Source organism: Monopterus albus, unplaced genomic scaffold (genome assembly GCF_001952655.1).
Source record: "Monopterus albus unplaced genomic scaffold, M_albus_1.0 scaffold29.1, whole genome shotgun sequence".
NCBI lineage: Eukaryota > Metazoa > Chordata > Actinopteri > Synbranchiformes > Synbranchidae > Monopterus > Monopterus albus.
In genome coordinates this window covers 4,004,337-4,004,794 of record NW_018127909.1, presented here as the reverse complement: position 1 = coordinate 4,004,794, position 458 = coordinate 4,004,337, and the positions used below count along the sequence as shown (strand labels likewise).

General features: G+C 33.8%; 1 protein-coding gene across 1 annotated transcript in view; it reads right to left on the bottom strand.

The window, feature by feature from the left end:
- Positions 1–458, bottom strand: part of LOC109957952 (girdin-like) — a 24,319-nt gene that overhangs the window by 21,519 nt on the left and 2,342 nt on the right.

The window sequence follows — 458 nt, the reverse complement described above, 5'->3', positions numbered from 1 at the left end:
TGTGTTAATAAACTCCTCAGTTCCTGTGTGCTTGTTAGGATTTAACAAATCTATATTGAAGTCACCACATATGAACATTAATTTATGACTTATTGTCAAGTAATTTTCTTCCATCCAGTCATTACATTTTTCTATGCTGGCTCCAGGTGCTCTATCAATACAGCTTATTACAACATTTTTCTTGAGTATTTCTACAGTCACACCAGTCACACACTCCAGCAAATTATCTACTACCCTTGACATTTTCTCTACTCTGTTATAACAAAAGTTTTTATCTATGTACAAGGCCACACCACCTCCCATCTTATTCTCTCTGTTTGTGCATACCAAGTCGTACCCATCAAGGTCAAAATCCATTCCCCTTAGATTGTTAATCCAAGTTTCAGAAATAGCAATTATATTAAAAGTATGTGTAAGACTACATAGATAATGTTTTATACTCTGAAAGTTTGTGTATA